General features: G+C 38.4%; 1 protein-coding gene across 3 annotated transcripts in view; it reads left to right on the top strand.

Moving 5' to 3' along the window:
- The window catches only part of LOC140502852 (unconventional myosin-Vb), a 556,148-nt gene that overhangs the window by 56,020 nt on the left and 479,762 nt on the right, over nt 1–20,366 (top strand). Inside the window, exon 1 of one of the 3 annotated variants that reach the window (XM_072606905.1) lies at nt 801–1,286. The exons of the other annotated variants lie outside the window; for them this stretch is intronic. The gene's annotated coding sequence lies outside the window, so the exon portion shown is untranslated. Of the gene's footprint in view, nt 1–800; nt 1,287–20,366 lie in introns of those variants that run through there. 3 annotated transcript variants of the gene reach the window in all.

Here is a 20,366-nt window from a genome sequence, read left to right as displayed (position 1 = left end):
CAGGACTGGGGTGATCCTATAGGGAATGCTCCGTGTGTGTTTTAACAATTTAAAAAAGATAATCCAAAAGCAGGTCACTTAATAAGTAAATGGTTTTTCTTTGCATCTTGTGAGAACCAAAGGTAGTGTTATTTAATATTTAGTGTGCTGGAACTCAGTTTCCCCATCTGTAAAACATTGGGAATAAAACATCACAACTCTAATTCTGTCATCCTAGGAAAGAGTCCAAGGCCAAAGTTAGTCAGCAAAAGAAAGAAGAGGGGCAGATTGCTACTTGTCCAAGTAGCTTGCTACCACTGCTCACCCTCTGTAGACCATTAAGCTTCCTATTCAGTTAAGAAAAGGCAGAGCTGTAGTCGATACCAGAGCATTAGTCTTGGAGTTAGGAAGATGGGGTTCAAATGTCACTTCTGACACTTAGTACCTGTGTGACCCTGAGCACCAATTTTTAATCTTCTGGCTTCTCTTCTGTTTTCCCTGACATTTTAAAAATTACTGCTATAAAAGTAAAAAAAATAAACCAGTATTACTAGTATTCCTGTTATAACTAATGAGTGGGATAGGTTTAGTGAAGACTTCTCAGATTGTAGTTCTTCTCCCAGGGGTGAGGTAAGACTGAGAGGCTCAAGGTTACTATATTTTTAGAACAGAATAATTCCATATAAGGATATAAAGCTGTGTAGTACATTAGGGTCTCAATGATTGGATAAAGTTTATCTAATTCTTCAGTGTCTTCATTTCAAAAGGAATTGGTTAGATTTCATGTCTAGAATGTAAGATCATATTCTCAGCTAATGAGAATAATGGTCAGTGGGGGGGGGGGAGGGACTTGCGTTAGAGTCTATATAAATCACTGCCTTTTCTTTGTCTTCGGCTTTCCTACTCCAGGTGAACTGCTGTAGGATTGTCCAGATTCTCGAGAATCGAATAAATCTCTTTTCTGTCATCACTTTGAGAGGCCTCTGAGTAATTGATTTATGTAGGGACTGAGCCATCCCACACAGTTTGGGGGCTCGTAGTACCGGGATCTGTGACCTTTCTGAGAGACGGCTGACAGCTCAGTTCAAGGACTGGGCGCCAGTGGGGAGATTTCCCCATAGTCCTTGAAAAGGGCTGCTGGGCCTCCCTCTCTGCAAGGTAACGACCCGAAGCAGAGGAACTCAGTGAAGACAGAAAAGAATAGAGATAGGGACTCCAAAGACTCCGAAGCTGTGAAGTGTGTAAAAATGCCAACTGGTTGGTGTTGAAGGTTGCAGTCAGGCAACTTGTACGCGTACAACCCAGCGGTAAGCACGGGGGGGGCCTGGGGGTCAATTCGTTGAGTCTTAGATAGACTCGGGGAGAAGGTGACAACTCCCAACCAAATTGGTGGACTGCAGGACCCCAGGGTGAAGGGCCCCCCCAAAAACGTTTGCTGGGTGACTGTGGGTGGGTGGGCGACCCCCACTGAGAGCTATTGAGGGAGCTAGCAAAATTTGTTGAGTCATAGACTCGGAGGTGTTGGTGACAACCCTTGACCAAAAGAATGGGGAAGGGGCAGTCCAAACCCCACCGAGCTTCGGAATGGAGTCAGGAAATACCGGTAAATAGTCCTTTGGGAAATCAGTTACAAAAATTGGCACAAATTACCAAATTATAGAGGAAAGGACAAGAAGAAGATGATTAAGTATTGTTGTTTCATATGGGGTGAAAAGATATCAGAGGAGGAGGCACAATCTGGCCCAAATATGGTTCCTCTGAGGATTGGGTTTGCCAAAAATTTAAACCTATATGTACTATTCTATTCTGTTAAATGTTTTGTCTGTATATGTTGTGTTGGTATTTCTGTGTGAATGAAAGTCTGTGTGTCTCTGTTTTTATCTGATAAGGTTGTAAATTTAGCCAGCCAGCTAGCAAGAGCAGAAAGGCTGAGCTGAACTGTCCTTGAAATTCCTTTTACTCCCCTTCTTCAACCCCTCCATATTAGTTTCAGAGGGGCGGAGGGACAAGGAGGGAGAGAAAGGGAGAGAAAAATTATTTTACTGTTCAGTTTATATAGTTGGTAACAGCAAGTAAAAGAATGTAGGAGAAGTAGAAAGAAATAAGTTATGTGCAGTTTCAAAGTGGCTTGAGGGAAAGGCAGGAGAATTTAAGCAGATAGAAATGATGAGCAGGGGTACTGTGTAATCAGAAGGCTTGGAAGAAGTATAAAAGGGAGGGAGGGAATTTATCTTTTCCCTCAGATCAAAGAGGCATGCTAGCAACCATTTAACCATTTCCTGCCTCACCCAAAAGAAGAAATTTTAGTGTAATGGGAAATAACAGAAAGTTAATTGAATTCATTCTGGTTGTATTTGGAATTGTGAATAGGTGGAATGTGTCATTCTTAATTTAATGTTTAAGATAGGTTAGAATTTATTAAAGTTTGGTGGAAGTAAGCAGAAGATTAGAAAGTAAAAGAAAATCTCAAGTAAGCAACTTAGAGCTGAGAGTTTTGAATTTAGGTTTAATTAGATCAATATATTTGATGCCAGACAATGTATTTAAAGCAAAAAGACAATAAGTTTAGGTTTTTATTTTTCTTTGCAGAGTGGGAGGGCCAGAAAGGGGTGGCCTTGGGAATCCTGGCACAAATAAGAGGAGGGCAGAGACACCCAGTAGCATTTCTGCCAAAAATGTTAGATCCAGTAACAAAAGGATAGGTATTTGTTAGATGCAACATTAATCTAATGTAACTGTTACATGATTTTAAATTTTGTAATTTATTACATATAGACTGGGGTTTTAAAAAGATGTGATAGAAATTTGATAATTTGAAACTTACATTTGGTTATAAAAAAAAAAGGAGTTGAATACATTAATGGCTTATTTTAAGTTTTAAGTAAACTTAAATAAGTTTAAATTTTTAGGTAATTCATTTAAATATTGTATTAGAAATTGCATTGTTAAGTTAATTAGTGAATTGGTTAAAAAGAGCTGTTATGAATTTTTTTTTTGTAAGAGTTTTCTTGTTGTAGCATTCTTATTAAGAAAATGAGAATGGTTTAAAAATGTACATATATATATATATATATATATATATATATATATATATATATATATATATATATATATATATGTAGGTGTGATTTTCAAGCCTGTTCCATCTGAGGATGTATTATGTTAAAAGTTTATTTCTGCTGTTGAAAAGGAAATTTTAGCTAAAATTGTTTTTGCCATGAATCAAGCATTTACTCTAAAGTTATGTTTGTAAAAGAAAGTTTATGGGCAAATGTGAAAAGGCTGTGGGTTTAGGTCTTTTCTTGTGATTTCTGTCAATTAGTTTCAAGGGGATTGTGATAAATGGTAAACTGTTCGTAAGAGAGGAAATATTTGTTGTATTAAGAAATACTTTGTAAAATATTTTGTATGGTTTTTTGGAAGGCCTACCTATCCAATTTGTATTTGTAAGTTACAAAAGTGGGAAGAATTTAGTTTCTCTAATAGGATATGAAAATGCAATTGATGCCATCTGAAATTTATTGTTCGGGTTCATAGCTAAAACAATTTGTTATCACTTATGAAAATTATGTTTGCCATTTGTAATTCTAATGCTAAAACCTAAAGCTGGTACACTGTGTGTATATGTGGGGGAAAGAAGCAGTCCTCAGGGTAGTAACAAGTACAGCCCCAACAGCTGAGGAGATTGCATATAGAACTTGCTTTGGTGAGAATTTGAAAATGTATAAGAAATGATCTTCAGTGATTGGCTTTTTAGGGCAAATTTAAGATCTAAGAGGTAAATAAAATCCCTGGGAAGATTCTTTCTAAATCTAATGGGAATAAATAGATATTGTATCATTGTTACATAGAACAAGATTGGGATTTAAAGTTAACTGTAATTGTATTTTATTTACAGAAGGATTCAGGGAAAGGAATCCCTTACAAAAAAAAAAGGGGGGTGGTGGTGGCCCCAGGTGGTCTGGGAGCTCCAGGAATGGTCTTGATGGGAGTGGCCAGTAAGCTGGAGATTTGGACTGATAGAATTAAGAGTGGGAAGTAGAATAGACTTGGGCATAGTGATAGAGTGGACCTTAGGAGAGCCGGTTCATGTGGAAAAAAAAAAAAAACAAGCAATTTTCAAGGTGAAGTTTCCCAGGGCCTTTAGACAAATGAGACTAAAACTCTTTTGGGGTAATGGACAAAGGTCGCAACTTGGAATAAGATCTTTACAGGTTACAAAATGATGTAAAAGCAAATAGTATTAAAACAATTGACTGAATTAATTACTGAGACTAAATCAGAGACATCTTCAGTTTGGGAAAAAGAAATTCAGTCTAATTTTCTTAGAGGTAGGTAGTCTGGTAATATTTGGCATTGAAAGTTAAATGATTGTTTTGATTTGAATTCATTACATGAACATAAAAATTCAAGTTAGTGTTTGAACTTATCACATGTGTAGCTCATTCTTTTAGATTGAGCAGGGTTAGAAAGGGATAAAGTAGTTTGGGAAACAGATATAAATCTATTAGAGCAATGACTTATGATTGTTATTCAATCAGGAACTAGAACACGTATAGAAAGGCATGTAGGCTACTTAAGACCTGCTTCAAAAGATGTTCCTTGGCCAATGTGAAATTAGTCATGTCTGAAACTGATTATTGGAGCTTGCTATTTTAAGATTTTTGTGGGACTATTAACTGACTGTTCTTCTGAGTCTAACTCCAGGTGTGGATGGCAAGAGAGGCGGTTTGAGCCACTGATCCATGATGCCAGTAAGCCTGTGAGATGCTGGTATGAACTGCAAAAGGTGATCTCATGGGAAGGTTGGGAGAGCGGCTGTTCAGCCTGAGCTGAGGTAGGATTCTCCTGACTCAATTTCCCCACTGACACCTGGCAGACTTGAAGCCTGGCTGAATGCCAGTTGACAATCTGTTCCTGCCTGGAACTGACGTGAAGTAAGGGAGATGTTGTTTCCCTGCAATGTCCCCACTCTTAGTGGCAAATTCCTAAAATCAGAAGTTTTGTAAGTAATAATACCAGATCTGTTGAATAATAGATTGTTGGTAGGGGAACATCTGAGGTTGAGTCTAAAATTAAGCTAACAGGTTTAGGACTTTAGACCAACAACAATAAGTTAGGGTCCTTTAATTCTTAGTAATAGTGTGGAGATGATTAGGTCAAGGGCTTGTGAGACTAGCATGCGTAGTTATTATTTTGTCTCAGTTGGTTAATGTTAAATGAAAAATGGTTTTTGGACTATATTGTAAATTCTTTAAAAGAAGCATCACATGATCAGAAGTTGGAATTGTTTTATGATGTGATATGCACTGTGTTAAAAATGATTATTTATTGTATTTATATAAGTACTGGAGCCTGGTATTGACTTCTTAGTGAAATCTCATCTTCCTAATGAGGGAATGAATAATGACTTACTGTGAAATGTAGAAGCTGCATTTTAATGTGAATTTTCTTTTCTTTTAAAAAAAAATGACAATTTGTCAAAGTTTCAATTTTGATTTTTGTAAGAGTGATAGGAATGGTAATCTAAGATGGTATTAAGTTCAGTTCTGTAGGATAGTGGACATCTGGATTTCTACAAGAAGATGAAGAGAAGAAGATGCTGAGATGTTGTGCTGAAGACTGTTTGAAGGAGCATCCAGATCAGAAAACTGCATAAGATGATACTTCTCCCCAGACTGCTGTATGAGATGGAACCTCTAAATGGACAATTCATTAATTTACCTTTCCCTTTGAATCTCTGTATGAAGGGAAGGATTCATAAGGGAATGAATGTGAAGGGGTTATGACTATGACTATTTGTAGAGTTGCATTTATATATGAATAGTACTAAGAATAACACAATATAAAGGATGGGTATGGAAGTGGGAGAATGGGACACATAGGATGATGTTTGATACTTTCTGGAGTGTAATCAATAGAACTGGGAAGAATTATCAACATTGTATATGGAAGAGGAAGCAACAACTATGGAGTTGTAAGTCAGAGATCATGAAAGGAGGACCATTAGGCCCGGAAGATGTGAAGTACTTTCTGGCTGTGGATTATAGGGTAAGACTGTTTCTAGAGGAAAATCCTGCTTTGAGAGGACATTATTGGATATGTGGACAGACAGCTTATACTCACCATCCGTTAAACTGGAGGGGTGTTTGTTATATTGGATTTGTGAGACCTAAATTCTTTTTCTTGCCTGAATCAGGGAAATGGCATCTGGGGGTTCCTCTATATGATGATCTAGTCAAAAGGAAGAGGAACATTGACACCTCCTTTACTCACTGGAAATGCAAATGGGTGGGGTGACACTTGGCCACCTAAGAGGATAATTAGAGAGTATGGGCCTGCAACTTGGGCTCAAGATGGGAGTTGGGGTTATAGAACCTCTATATATCTATTAAATAGACTAATCAGACTCCAAGCAGTAGTTGAAATTATTACCAATCAAACAGCGGAAGATTTGGACTTATTGACCTATCAAGCCACACAAACTAGGGAAGCAGTACTGCAACATAGGTTGATCTTAGATTATTTACTTGCAGAAGAAGGGGGAGTTTGTGGAAAGCTCAATTTATCCACATGTTGCTTGAAAACTTGATGATAATGGAAGAATAGTGAAAGAGATCACCAAAAATTTTAGGAAGGTTGCTCATGTTCCTGAACAAACTTGGAACTCCCTTTTCAATACGTCTTGGTGGTCCTGTTTTGAAGGGAGCTGGTGGAAGAGATTACTGTGGTTTGGCATCATAGCAATTAGTGGTATCATATTACTTCCTATTTATTTACCTTGTTTGATTTCACTAATTACTAAAATAGTTAGAAATTCTCTACTAAAACTTGCTAGAGTAGAAGAGAGGACCGAAGGAGCCATTTGGTTGATGATACTAAAGAAGGAAGGATGAGCACCTGTGGAGGCAAAAGACAGGAATGATCCTGATTGGAATGAGGAGATTAATAGACAGTGTGAGATCATGTTACAGAGCTGTGGTTAAAATATCCGTGAGAAGTCTTCAGGTTAATAAATAAGAGGAGGGATTGAGTGGGATAGGTTTAGTGAAGACTTCTCAGATTGTAGTTCTTCTCCCAGGGGTGAGGTAAGACTGAGAGGCTCAAGGTTACTATATTTTTAGAACAGAATAATTCCATATAAGGATATAAAGCTGTGTAGTACATTAGGGTCTCAATGATTGGATAAAGTTTACCTAATTCTTCAGTGTCTTCATTTCAAAAGGAATTGGTTAGATTTCATGTCTAGAATGTAAGATCATATTCTCAGCTAATGAGAATAATGGTCAGTGGGGGGGGGGGAGGGACTTGCGTTAGAGTCTATATAAATCACTGCCTTTTCTTTGTCTTCGGCTTTCCTACTCCAGGTGAACTGCTGTAGGATTGTCCAGATTCTCGAGAATCGAATAAATCTCTTTTCTGTCATCACTTTGAGAGGCCTCTGAGTAATTGATTTATGTAGGGACCTGAGCCATCCCACACACTAATAATGTGAATTCTAGTAGTGTACTTCACCTCTGCCTTTGGATATGAAGGTATTTACTGGTAAAGCAGTAAAAATGGGGCTTGATTATAAGAGGTTTTTGTATTTGTGTCAAACTGTCTTTGTGTTGTGTTGGTCTTTTTGAAAAGGAGGGCAGAGTCACTCGAGGGGAATGTTGGTAACAGACTGATGAGAGACTTTGGTCCTTGAGTTAAACTGCAAGCTGTCTGTCTCACACAGCATGACAGAAGCTTAACAGGCTGAAATGTTTTGTTTGCAAGTCTTCCAGTCTGCTCTTTGGCCCGTTAGAAAACATTCCCCACGTGCTTGTGTTTAAAGGGCTGTCACTACCTGTTAAGAAGACCATTTGCTGAGATTGAATGAAATAGTAACCTGTGTGGTCCTGTTCCCAGCTGGAGATTCTGTGAAGGCTGTGGGCCTTAGGAGGCAGCTGATTAAATGCTTGCTGAATTGAATTAAAACATTCCACGAGAGAAAACAAACAAACAAACAAAAATCAGGCAAAATCTTAGGTCCTTATTTTAAAAGAGAAATAGTTATTTGCAGTTATACTTACAGACTTTAAGAACCCTGAGGGAACTTTTCTTCCTCCTCTTCCTCTTCTTCTTTTCTCTTTCTTCTCCTATGCTCCTCTTTTCTTCTGCCTACTCCTACCTTCTTCCTTTCCCTCCCATGCTTCTGCTGCTCCTCCTCCCCCTATTTTCCTTCTTGTTTTCATCACCATGATTGTGAACCTTTGAGCTTAACCTCTTTCCTAGAAGTATTATAGTCTAGGGCCGGAACTCCAAATTTAGTTGTCAGGTACAACCCTTCAGGGTGAACCAAATAGATTCAGTCAAAGGGCCTCCCTTGAGGACCTAGAGGGCCACATGGGGCCTTGAGATTAAGGGTTCCCCACCACTTTTCAAAGCATCAGATTAGTGGGACATGAAGTCACCCTTCATTCTCCACCATTCCACTACCCCACTGTGTGACCTTGGGCACCACTGTCTCCATTTTCTGGACATTAGAGCCTATTAAATTTTCATTTGATCCCCCCTCCCATTAACTATGGAGGATATGTGTGTGTGTGTGTACACACTGTGAGGAACATGTAAGCACACATGTACGTATATGATATGCGTATGTATGTATGTTTTTGGATGGGGATATGGAGAAGGTAAATCTAATTGTGTGATTCCAGACTGAATAAAAAGACACTGAATATGCTTCTGCATACTTGGCTCTCCCACTCCAGACTCTAGGTTCCTGTTTGTTTACTTATTACTGACATGTCAAATAGCCTGACCCTCATCTGTCCCATCAATCCTAACTTCCTCTCTGGTGAACTGATAAGTCATTTTAATTTTCCTCACCCTTCTTCCACTTAAGCCCTTGTCCTATAAGCCTTTCCACTTGCCATTTAGCTAGATAATCATTTTCTGTTTTTCCTCTTTTGCAAATGGTCAGCTTAAAGAAACACATGCTCCCAATTATTAGCTTCTTTTTAAAAGAAATACAAATCCCATAAAACCAGTTCTACCTACATATCCACACAAACCAATGAGCTTCGGGGATTTTCTCATGCTTGTAGAAGGTTTGCGTATGGGTCTAGTGGGGATAGGGGGTAGTCTTTATGTGGGAAGTGGGAATCAGAGCCTTAAAGGAGCTAAGGATTCTATCAGGCAGAGGTGAGGAGGATGGAGACCTGTCCTTTAGAAGCTGAAGAAAGAGAAGTGATTCAGAGGAGAGAGTAGCTTGCAGTGTCAAATGGTACCAGAAAGTCATGGAGGAGGGACTAAGAAAAGGCCATTGAATATGGAACTTGAAGTCATGAGTGACCTTGAAGAGAAAAAAGTCATTGAGTCTAAATTCAGATGAATAACTACATGAAAGAGGCAAAGTGCTATACAGTGTTTTGTGTGAGGGAAAAGGTCCCTTTTGACTGATAACTTGGAGGTGGCATTTGAGATGGTCTGAGTAGTAAAAGGAAGGCGTGCTAGGCATATGAAACAGGGTGAGCAAAGTCACAGAGTTGAGAAGAGTAGGAATACTGAGAGAGAGGGAGTGTAGGGTAGTTCTGTTCAGCTAAACATAGGAGAGGAGACGTGTGAGACAGAGCTGGAAATGGAAGCCTCAGACTATGGAATACTTTGAATGGCAAAGGTATCTGAACTTTACTTTGTAAAGGAGTTACCTGGCCAGATATCTATACAAAAGGAGAATGTTACTCAGGTGCAGATATTTTCAAGTTAGTTAGAGAGGTGGGTCTGGAGCTGAAGGTGTGAGGACCAAAGATAGAAATTTGAGAATTCTCGGAGCAGGGTGATCTAGGGTCACTTTCTTAATTTCCCCTTACATTGTGGGGTTGGGTTCCCCAGAGAGCAGTTTACTAGTATTTCCCTCATTGTTCTAGGGGGTAACCATGAAGGTAGTTTCTAATACTGTCACATTTGCTCCCCATTAACAGTGAGCCAGATTCCATTAACTTTAGAACTTTTAGAAAAGGGGCATACTGAGAATATTGGATTGAGCAGTTGGTAGAAAACATTTTCCCCAAACTGAGAATTCACTCTCCCTTTCCACACCCAAGAACCCTGGAAAGAGAGAAGCTCAAACTCTGAGTACAATAGTAGTGAGAATACATATGTCAAAGGGTATTTATCAACTTCTGGCCCTGGAGAGTCTTTCTTCCCTTTGTGGAGTTCTCCTGAGGTTACAGGGTGTGCCATCACCTGTGGTGGAAGAGTTATTCTGTTGTGTTGCTGGGCTGGATTCTTACAAACTCACTATACAGGTAGCTCAGCTGGGCTTCCTCCTTGCAGGGTGTAGTGTCTTAGGTAGATGGGTTAACCTGATACTGGCTGGGTCATGCAAGCTGCTCAGCTGCTACACTGGCTTCTCACTGGTCTCAGCTCTCACTCAGTTTCTTTTCTACAATCTCCCCAGACCTTACCATATTCATCAGGTTATGGTCTCATGAAATTGTGGTTTCACTTTTAATATGTAAATATTATTTAAGTGGATGAGATATGACCATACGAATATACTAGGAAGCCATGTACATCATGTATGAATCATCCACTGCTGTTCAGAGTGAGGGATGAATTTCTAGGGAATTCTAAGTGAAGTAGAAGTATAGAAAAAGCTGGAGTAAATGAGAGACCTGTTTTCTAAAGTCATAGAATTTGTTTAGAGCTAGATGGGACTAGAAATTTTCTTGTGTCACCCTCTCATTTGACACGTAGGGCTAGAATGGTTGTCACTGGTCCAAGTTCAGGAAGCACAATGAGAGACCTTTGTTGGTATTACTTTTTGTAACTGCATATATTTTTAATGCCAAAAGCATGATAAACTAAGTTGCATTTATTACAGTAAAAGCACAATTTGGTGGACAGTAGCATACAATGGGAAAATTTTCAACTCTTGTCTTGGATGCACATATATCTCTTCTTGGCTTCTGTGAAACTTTATTTTATGTCCCCATTACTTGTTTTTGTAGATACAGAATGAAGCACTTTTGGCTTAATGATGGGGATGAAAAAAGCAGATTATTTAATATATTTGAAGTCTGCATATAATAATGATAGCTAGTAGCATTTATGTAGCACTTTAAGATCTGTATAGTGCTTTACAAATATTATTATCCCCATGTTGCTGATGAGGAAACTGAGGCAGACAGGTTAAGTGAGTTGTCCAAGGTCACACAGCTATTACCTGTCTGAGGCTGGATTTGAATGGAGGTTTTTCTGACTCTAGGTCTACCACTCTATCCATTGAGCTGCTTATAACTATTAAGTTTATAACTATCCAGAAATAATCAAATATGCAAAATAAGGCTTAAAATCATATATAAAACATTAAACATATTGTATGGCACATTTTAATGAAATACAAGCAACCAACTTAATAAACCAATGAAATGACATATAACTTTCCTCCCTCCCTTCTATTCTATTGTTTATCTATCTATCTAAGCACATGTGCACATGTGTATATACAGCTATAGTCATTGTGTGTACAGTTATGGTTTTGCTGAACTTGCTTTTTATCACTTCATATAGATCTTTCTAAAGTTTCTTATATTCTTCATACTAATCATTTTTATGGCACTCTTACTATTCCAGTATATGAGAACGTCATACTTTATCCAGTCATTCTCCAGTTGTTGGATATATACAGCTTGTTTCTGTGGATTCACAGATATATGTTATAGCAACTATGAAGATTTTTTTTGTTCAGATAAGTCCTTTATGTCTTCTCATCCTTATCTTTAGGATACAATCCTAGCAATATAATCACTGGGTTAAAGAACCAGTTTCATGCCTTTTGTATGTTTTTTCCCAAAAGTTTGCAATAACAGTGTAAAATAAAAATAATACCCATTTTTCTTTAGTATCATCAGCATTGGATTTTCTTACCTTGCTATCATTTGACCAATTTGCTGGGTGTAAGGTGATATTTTAAGATTGTATATTTTTAATTTTTCAGGATTTTGAGCATCTTCTAATCTTTAGTTACCTATTTGTATTCCCTTTCTCCTAAGCAGTCTGCACATGTCCTTTTTCTTTTGCACTATTTGGAAGGGGGGGGTTTATGCTCTTTCAGATAAATTTTTTCTTTATAGTAGGAACATTGATTGTAAAACCGACTCTGCAATGTTAATAAAAAAGCCTCCCCCCCATTCCCAATATACAAGATTTTCTTTAAAAAAAAAAAAAGTACTTTTTGGGAACACTTTTGAAAGCTATTTCATTCTGATTCACAATGGCCTAGGGGAAAACACTTTAGCCCACAGGGCACAAGACTTTAGGACCACCTCTGGTTCCAAGTTAGTATATATCCTTGTACTGTAATACCCTCTTATCACAAGACAAATCCAAGACAGGTAGAAGTGATTCTCAGCTCCTTCCTTCTTGTTGTGTTTGTCCTTCGGTCTCCAAGAGAACCATGATATCAAGATGATGACATTACTTGCAGTTGACTTTGATTTGAGAGAGGTCTGTGCAAGGTCACCAGCCTCACTTTCTCCTCGGGTCCAGTGGCCAGATATTCATAGCCCAGGATACAATGGGAGACCCTGGCTATTTTAGGTTAAAGTCTTATCAAATCTCACTTTGAGTGAGATACACGCATTCAGTGATAGGCCTCTTTAAGTAGTTACTCAAGGGACAGCCCCTTTAATCAAAAACGAAAGAAAAAAGAAGAAAATCAAATTGGGAGGGGAAGACCCTCAGGGTTCCTGAGTAAAATAGAAACAGTTACTATTTAGTATTTACATTCATTCTGTGCTAGAAGGGCCAGGACCTGTTGTCAAGTCTATGAGCTCTAGAGTGAATTGGGCTTAAGGCTTGGTCTTTGAGTAAGAAATCTAGTCAGTAAACTCAAAGGAAGAAAGGCAACTTTTGACCATTGAAGTGTACCTTCCCCTGGGCGGAGCACCCCAGGCAAAGAGAGAGGTGGGGAGAGGAGAGGAGAAGAGAAGAGGGTCTCTTTGTCAGAGACTTTTAGGGATGGGTCTACTTGTAGGAAGAATAAATGGCTAACAATATGGTATGATTTTTGAGAGAGCCCATATACTCCAAATCTTCAGATCAATCCTTTGGGTTCACATGTCTCCTGAGGGACCTTTTTAAAGTAAAAATATTCTACTTTGGAAAGTAAAATCTTAATTCAGTGATGCAGTAATATAAATTATTTTATTCTTTTAGTTTTCAGCATTCAGTTTTATAAGATTTTGAGTTCCAAACATTTTTTCTTCCTCTCTCCCCTTTCTCCTCCCCAAGATGGCAAGCAATCAGATATAGGTTATACCTGTATGATCATATTAAATATATTTCCACATTAGTTTTGTTGTAAAAGAAGAATCAGAACAAAAGGGAAAAGCCATGAGAAAGAAAATACAAAAACAAAATAATGAAAATAGCATGCTTCAATCTGCATTTAACTCTATAATTCTCTGGGTGTGGATAGCATTTTCCATCATGAGTCTTTTGAAATTGATATTAATGATTTTAACAGATTTCAATCTAGACCCTGATGCAAGAGGAAATACTTTTTGAATTCTTATATACTGCTTTTTCTACTTTTTCTGTCTCTTTCCTTTTCTTCAGTAGGCTGTCAGCTTCTCAGTGTTCCATGTTTTCTTGTCATCTGTGCCCCAGCTTCTCTTCTTCAGTGAATTAGGAAAGCAGATAATGTAGTTTGTTAGGCAGTTAAGTGGTATTGTGGATAGAGCGCTGGAAAGAGAACTTGGAGAGTCAGGAAGGAACGGAGTTCAAATGCAGTCTCAGATATTTACTAGACCCTAGGCAAGTCATCTAGTCTCTGCCAGCCTCAGTTTCCTCATCTGTAAAATGGGGATAATAATAACACCTATCTCCCAGAATTGTTTTGAGGATAAAATGACATGTCTGTAAAATCCCTTGCAAAACTTAAAGTAGAGCAGTAAGGGCATCAGTCTTACTTTTGAATGAAATGCGTGGGTTTGATGATTGATTTTTGGCTGCTCAGAAGTCTTGCTCTCTTCCTGGTCTTAACTGTGTTCTAGATAGTCAAGGGTGACACATATCTGAATTCCAAATAGTTGAAATGTTACTCCATGTTGTTTAGATTTCTTAGTCCCATCCTGGTCCAAGTGAGAGTTTGGGAAGCAGCTGAGGCACTAGATATGCTTTTCTTTGGTAGCTTCCTTAAGTAGCCTGTTCTATATTTGTGTTTTCTGATGGATGAATGTGCAGAAGTAGACTGAATGATTAAACCTCTGTCTTGGCGGTTTGTCATCGTTTTTGTTCAGTCATGTCCAACTCTTCATGGTCTCATTTGGGGTTTTCTTGGCAAAAGATACTGGAGTAGTTTGGCATTCTCTTTTCCAGCTCATTTTACAGATGAGGAAACTGAGACAAGTCACATAGTTAGTGTCTAATGCCCTGCCTTGGTGCTGTAAGTGATAGTTATTCAGCTTTAATTTGGGAAACAAGAGTATGACAATCACAATACATTGGGAGAGGGAAAAATGCATTTTAAATTTGTTTATTTTATTTTATTTTTATTCTCCTCTCCTTCTCCCCCAAACATACATAATGGGGAAATTCATTATATTTAATTTTCTTCATCTCATATAGATTTCCCAGGCTGCTAATCACCAAGCTTTGTCTCCCATGGAGACACCTTACTGACTAGAAATGAAAGGTGTAATTCCCTGGAAATTTTTTGAATGACAGCAAAGGCATGGAATTGTGGGAAACCTTGGTCTTCTAAAACTCTGTTACAATGAATTTCACTTCTCTAATTGTCTGACTTTCCCTCTCATGTTTTCCTTTGTGTATTCAGCAGCTCTTTATTCAGTTGCCATTTGTTATGAACGAGGGACTCTGGCAGATACAGAAATGAATGAGATGTTGATCCTGTCCTCCAGCATCTTATATTTTACTTAACCTAGCAATCCTTAAGTAACTCCAATGCATGATGACATTAAAATAGCATATGAGTGATAGAGGAATTCAGGAATTCAGAGGAGAGAAGTCACTATGGATTGAGTATGGATGTAGGGTCCATGGAGGATTTTTTGAAAGAGATAGGAATAAAGCAAAATTCTGTAGATTGGATAGGAGAGTGTGTGTGTGTGTGTGTGTGTGTGTGTGTGTGTGTGTGTGTGTGTGTGTGTGTGTGTGTGTGTGTGTGCATGTAATGAAGAAGGGCAAATTTGGAGAGTTTTCCTGGAAGTTTGATTAACATGAGTATACTAGGCTGAGTATTGGTTAAGTGGTGTTAACAAAATCTAAATTTGGAATTACTTATAAATTCCTTTCAAACACCCTCATTTCTGCTCATTCTCATAAAACTTGTAGAATGTCTGATAGAGTATGTGATCTAAGTGAAGTAAACCTCTTTTATCAGACCCTAGTGGAGGCTGAAGCTTATACTCCAAGAAAGTGACAATTAGTTTAGAAGCTAATATATAAAATGAAATTTCTTCCCTGAGTTATGCTCACTTTAGTTATCTGATAGCATCTTTTTGCTGTGATGAAAAGTACCTTTTTGCTTCCCTCCTCATATTTGCTTTGAATTTTGTTTCCTATAAGGCATCTAGGTAGCACAGTGGATATGGTGCTGGAGCTACAGTCAGGAAGACAAGTTCAAATCCTGCGTCAGATACTTCCTAGCTGTGTGACCCTGGGCAAATCATGGAACCTTTCTGTTGAATTTAGTTCATCATCTGGAAAATGAGGATAATAACAGCTCCTTCCTCCCAGGGTTGTTGTGAGGATTAAATGAGATAGTATTTGTAAAGCACTTACTTGCGTACACAAATGTTATGATAACGATGAGATTATTTTGAATATATATGTGCATATATATAATATACATACACATACATTTTTAGAAATGCATAAAAGACATAGATTTATAGATTTACAAAGGAAACCAAGTACGTACTGAAATACAGTTATCAAAATATTAAAAAAAAGCACACATACACAAGATGATATAGATCCTAGGTGAAAAACCCCTCTATTTGATGATTTCTAAGGTCTCTTTTAGCTTTAACATTTTATAGTTATCTGCGTGTGCTCAAGAAATTGATAGCCTGGAAATGACGAAATTGTTACACAAATACACCTGTTCTTGAATATAAGTGAAATATTTGCATCAAACATTTTGCATCCTGGCATCTTGGGGTCCCTTCCCCATTTGCCTAGTGCTTTTCAAACTGAACTAAGCATATTTTTGAGTGTCCAGTCCTTGGGACTGGATTCTAAAGACAAATAATAGTGACTTCTTAAGTTATCTGTGACTCTTCTCTCCCATGTCTTAGTTTATTCTGTGAGATGTCATATTTTGGGTTTGCCCACAGAATACAAATCTTCTATCAGTTGGGGCAAAAACGAGCTCAGCTGCTTTTCTTACCTTTTTGTTGTTGTTAAGTCATGTCTAACTCTTTGTGATCTCATTGGGGGTTTTCTTGGCAAAGATACTGGAGTGGTTCACCATTTTCTTCTCTGAATCATTTGAGAAATGAGGAAACTGAGGTAAACAGAATTAAGTGATTTGCCCAGGGTCACACAACTAGTAAGTGTCTGGGGTCGGATTTGAACTCAGGAAGATGAGTCTGGCATGCTACTTGCCCTTTTTACCTCTTAGTTTGTCTTAAGTAGTTTTAGAGAAAGAGGGAAAGGAGCTGCTTCTTTGGGAGAAGAGGCAAATTATGTATAGATCGGGGGATGGGAATGAGAAATCCAGTTCAGAGCTCTTCTTTGTTCTCTGCTGCTTCCTGGGTCATGCTGGTTCCTCCATTGAGCAAACTAGAGCTGACAGTAATTTGAGATGTTGATTGCTTACCAGGAAAGGTCAAAGCTGAGTTCTCCTGAGATTTATATGATTACTAGGTTAGAGCAATCTAGAAGAGTTACTTAAATTTCCATCTGAGCTTGGCCAGTAGGGTCAAGCTAGATAGGCTCCTCAGGTCCTAGATCACTAAGCAGAGGTTTAAGGGGTGACTTGTTAATCATGGTACTTTCCTCTTCCACCATCCTTCCCAAACCACATGCAAATATCCACTTGATCTTTGACTGAAGAAATCCTACCCTATTTATCTGCTATGCATGCTCTATGATTTGGAGGATTCTTATCTGTTTTGGGGGTAATCAATTTGCCAATTAACACATAATTATTGCTTACCTACCAGGTACAAAGCCCTGTGCTAAGTGTTCTGAGACTGAGAGTTGCCAAAGAGGTGTAAGGCACAGAAGACTCTTGCCATCAGTGAATTTACAGTTTGATTGGCGAGCCAAAACTTATACAGGTGAAGGCTTTAGCAAATAGACAAATGACAGCATTTAAGTAAGTGCTGAATTCAATGATACAGACTGTAAACACTAGAGAACAATCGAGAAGATGGAGTTCATGGGATCATAGAATGTTAGAGTTGGAAAACTTTAGAAGTCATTTTGATGAGTTCATACCTCATTAATCTGACCCACTTCTTACTATTTCAGATGAGGAAGCCAGTCCAGAATGAAGTGACTTGCCTACAGTCGCACAACTAATGAACAATCTATTGTAGTCAAAGGAAGAAAACATGGGGAAATGGGATTTTTTTCATCTTAAAGTTTTAGTAGTAAGAGAGGAAAGGGAGAGGGCATAATAGCTGGAGGAAATAAGATCAAGGACAAGTATTCTCTCTCAGAGGAGAGTGACAATGTCATATGCGAAGGATTGTGGAGGGATTGGTTGGCTTGGAGTGGGGTGGGGGTAGTTGTAGGGGAGGAGTGATTGAACTGGATAGGTAGAATAGGTCCAGAGTATGGAACACCTTGAAAGGCAGCAGAGAAGTTTTGATATCATTCAGTAAATGACAGAACCTTAGCAGTTGCTAACCTGTATCAAATTGGTCAATGGGATTGGGTCTGGGTAATAATTCCAAGGAAGTATTAAAGTATTTTGGTACTTTACCATCTGGTATTTATTATGGAGGAGACCATAGAGAAGTCTTAACATTAGTGGCCTTTTGATCTGTCTAGGTATTTTGCATTTTAGGTGAGAACTTAGGGAAGTGGCTAATCAAGAAGGATTTATTAAGCACCTACTACATGCCATACTACACACTGTGCTTAGCACTGAAGATAGAAAACAAATTTCTTGTCCTGGGGAACTTATATTCCATCTAGGGAAATGATATGCTTAACTTGAAGTAAATTCAAAATATATGATAGTACATAAAGAGGAATGGAGGGAAATACAAGCGGCTGGAGGAATCAGGAAAAGCCTCACGTAGGAGATAGTGTCATGGAGCTGAGCTTTGAAAAGGGCCAAGGATTCAGGTAAGTCTTTTATTTCTACTCATTTCCCTCTTTTTCACCTCTTAGTGTATTGAGAACTGAATTGAGGTCTCAACTCAAGTCCCAACTTAATCACAAAAATTGACCTTGGTCAAGTCATTCTAGACTTGAATATCCTTCTCTGAAGAATAGGGATCAGTTGGTAGGGTTGGTCCCTTCTACTTCTGAAATTCTGTGACATTGATTCTTGTAAACATGCTCTGACACCTCATGTTGCATATTTCTCTTCCTAGCACCCCAACCTTCTGGCAAATCTTCATTTGTTTGCCAGTCAGCCAGAGATCCACTCACCTGACTGATACCCTCAACTCTCTTTCTGGTGCCACCATTCTACTGCCAGGACCATTACAAGGCAAACCTACAGAACTTTTCCTTTTTTACTGGTCCCTGATCACTGCACTCCAGTCTCTCAGGGGTTTTAAAGAGGATTCACTATGAAGCTTAATGGGAAAAGATACAATGTGGTAGGATGGGTTGTTAGAGAAACATATTGAAAGGGGCAATAGTAACATGTTGCAAAAATTTTTTATAGTTTAAATCCTGATACTTAGCATCAGCAGAGCTGACTTTACTTGGAGTCTTTCCTGTTTAGTTTCTTTCTGTTTGGTCTTGGCAAGAAATATCAAACATGTGGTCCCCAGCACTCTCAAGTACAGCCTGAACCAGATTAAAATGTAGTTCCTATCACATTTTAGTGTGTTGATATGTTAATTAAAATACATTTATATAAATCCATGATTTTCTAAGTCAATATGTGACCCACAGGAAACCTTACATATAGTTTCATGATCCCATTTCTATCTCAATATGACAACAATGGTCTTGGCCTTGACATTAACATAGTTCTATTTGCATAGCTGTGGATTTGGCTGACCAGACTTGTGTTTCACCTCTAGAATCTACTGTATTGGCATGATTATAAACTACACTCCTAACATCAGATCTTCTTGGAAGGAAGGAATACACTGGAAAAATATCTCTTGCTGTAGGCCACAATCAGGTTTTGTGCAAGACAGATGTGAAGAAAACCTTGTTAGCTTTTATTTACGGGTAAGGTAGGAGAGAAGGTAGAGGATTTCTTCTTAGGATAGTTTATTTTAGCTCTTGATAAAAAAGACCCTTTCCCTAAAGTACCCCCAAAGCTGTCTCTCTTGGAGCTTTAAGCTTTGCTCCCCTGCCCTTTTCCCCCATCACCCTCTGGATCCTGTCTCTGTCATGGTTTCTGGCTGGTTACACTCTTGATGGCCATCATTTTTTCCACCTAAGTGCCATTTGGACTGTGGAACACTATACTAAATAAACTCCTTGCTATTGGTAATAATATTGTGATATTATCAATAATATTAATAGCCAGCATTTATAGAGTACTTTAGGGCATGCAAAGTACTTCACCTACATTATTTCCTTTGACTCTCACAACAACTCTGTGAGGTAGGTGCTATTATCCCCATTTTATAGATTGGGAAATTGTGCCTGAGAGAGGTTGAGTGACTTACCAAAAGGTCACCTAGCTAGTGTCTGAGGCAGGATTTAAATTCAGGTCTTACTGACTCTGAGTCGAATGTTCTGTATCCCACTCCAGGCTGCCATCAGTTAAACTGAGCTCATGGTGATATACCTTAGAAACAGTTGAGAATGTGTCATTTCCTTCCCTCCTTCCCCACATACACCCCTGCTCTCAGCAAAGAAACTGCTTCCCTTACCTCAGGATTCTGCTGCCATTCTACTCTTCTTCTCTGGGACTGGATTCTAAAGATAACCCTTGGTTTTTTTAAGACCAAATGAAAACCATGCCTGGGTATGCAGCAATTTTAGCATCATTTTCCCACTACTTCTCTCCCTATTCTCTACCCCAAATAACTGGTCAGGGTCATTTTGCCAGAGATCTTTTGAAAAGGAACTAGTTGATGGGAGAAATTGCAGGTATACTCTCCTCCCCGCATCTATGTACAGATTTGATTGTGGACTGTGGTTGACTTGGAATTCAGCTTGATGAAAAATTAGAGTGATTCATAGTTCATGCAGAGAATGTACATGGACATCCAGAATTGCAACAAATAATA

The sequence above is a fragment of the Notamacropus eugenii genome, chromosome 4 (genome assembly GCF_028372415.1).
Source record: "Notamacropus eugenii isolate mMacEug1 chromosome 4, mMacEug1.pri_v2, whole genome shotgun sequence".
Classification (NCBI taxonomy): domain Eukaryota; kingdom Metazoa; phylum Chordata; class Mammalia; order Diprotodontia; family Macropodidae; genus Notamacropus; species Notamacropus eugenii.
Note: the sequence above shows the minus strand (reverse complement) of the source record. Positions and strands in the feature narration are given on the sequence as shown.